The sequence below is a fragment of the Benincasa hispida genome, chromosome 11 (assembly GCF_009727055.1).
Source record: "Benincasa hispida cultivar B227 chromosome 11, ASM972705v1, whole genome shotgun sequence".
Classification (NCBI taxonomy): Eukaryota; Viridiplantae; Streptophyta; class Magnoliopsida; order Cucurbitales; family Cucurbitaceae; genus Benincasa; species Benincasa hispida.
This window is the reverse complement of record NC_052359.1, coordinates 51,131,622-51,133,036: the sequence shown is the minus strand read 5'-3', so window position 1 is coordinate 51,133,036 and position 1,415 is coordinate 51,131,622.

Here is a 1,415-nt window from a genome sequence, read left to right as displayed (position 1 = left end):
CATGTTGAATTTTACTTCCTTGATCGCTCGACCCTGATGCGTTAATTCCACCTTTTGCACATTCAAATCAGTGCTCGCCTTATGCGGAGAACCACGGGCGAATCTCCTAAGATGTGCTTAGGACTTCTCTGTCAGCTTCGTAAATCCAACTATTGACAAAATCCAGCGGGAAGATAAACTTGTCTATTTTTGCACGGGCGAGTTACATTCTCTAGTCTTGCTCTGCAGGCGGATGCTTTATCGACATCTATCGGGCCAACGCGCCGTGTAATTGTTGACTGCGTGGTTGAGCTCTTCAATTGTCGAGGCATAGCTCCAGCTTGCCTTTCAAGGATCGGACAAGGTGGCATGTGACGATTTACTGGTTTCGCCTAAATCGGCATCAGGCGGGCGATCGCGGTTTCCGTCCGACCATCTTTCTTTTCTTATCCGTGCGATACGGCGGCAGATGTAAAAGCTCCGCAAGTCCCTCATTTAGCTATTACGAGTGGGGGGATGATTGTTTTTGAAGACCAGGCGCGCGCTACAGGTTCAGATAGGTTAACGCGCCACCTTAGTTTATTCCGCCGATTTGTTCACTTTTTGCCATTGGCAAGAAATATCTTTGAGGAACGATTTCCATAAAACTCACCGGGCATCTGCTTCTAGTGGCTTCATATAGAAGGAATGTCTATATGATGTAGCTGTCGTGAGAATGTCCAGGGAAACCCTCTGAAATATTACTTGCTATTCATCTTTCTTCTTCAGCCCTGGACGGACAAGGTGATGGAATGGATTCCCGCCGTACTTCTTCTCCCTTTGCGTTTGTATCAGTAGCGTACCATGTGCTTTTGCTAGTTTGCTTCAATTAGGCTTAGAGATTTCGTTGTTTTAGAAATTCATATCTCCATGAAGCTGTATCTTTCTCGTGAACTTACCTTCTAAAGCCGGAACTTTTTCACCAACTACATTACGTGAACTTTGGTCCCTCATCAACCAGCTTAAAGGTCGCCACTAGTTATGGGCAGGGTTCCTGGTTATAATGATAGCATAGGGCCTGTTGGTTTTACCACTCTTAATGTCACCGCGTGACAGTGCCCTACCTCGTTGGCTCTCCCCCCGTATGCTTTCTGAACTACTACTTCCGCGTACGGCACTTTCTTCTTTAATTCCCTCGCAACTAATCAATCTGCTCTCAGCTGATCAGGAGTCAGCTGCGTGTGAGGTGCTCATCCTCCCTTCCAATATTAATGCTTCAATGATGCTCCATGGTACTGGAAGGGAGCGCAAAGCGTAATATAGACGGCAGGCACAGCCTGGGGGGGTATACGCGCGTTAGAATTACCGTGTACAGTCTGGATTAATTGAAGACATAGGGTGTTACTCGATCCCTCGGTAGTTTTGGTAAAATATCTTCTCGGGTGCGGCGTGCGTTG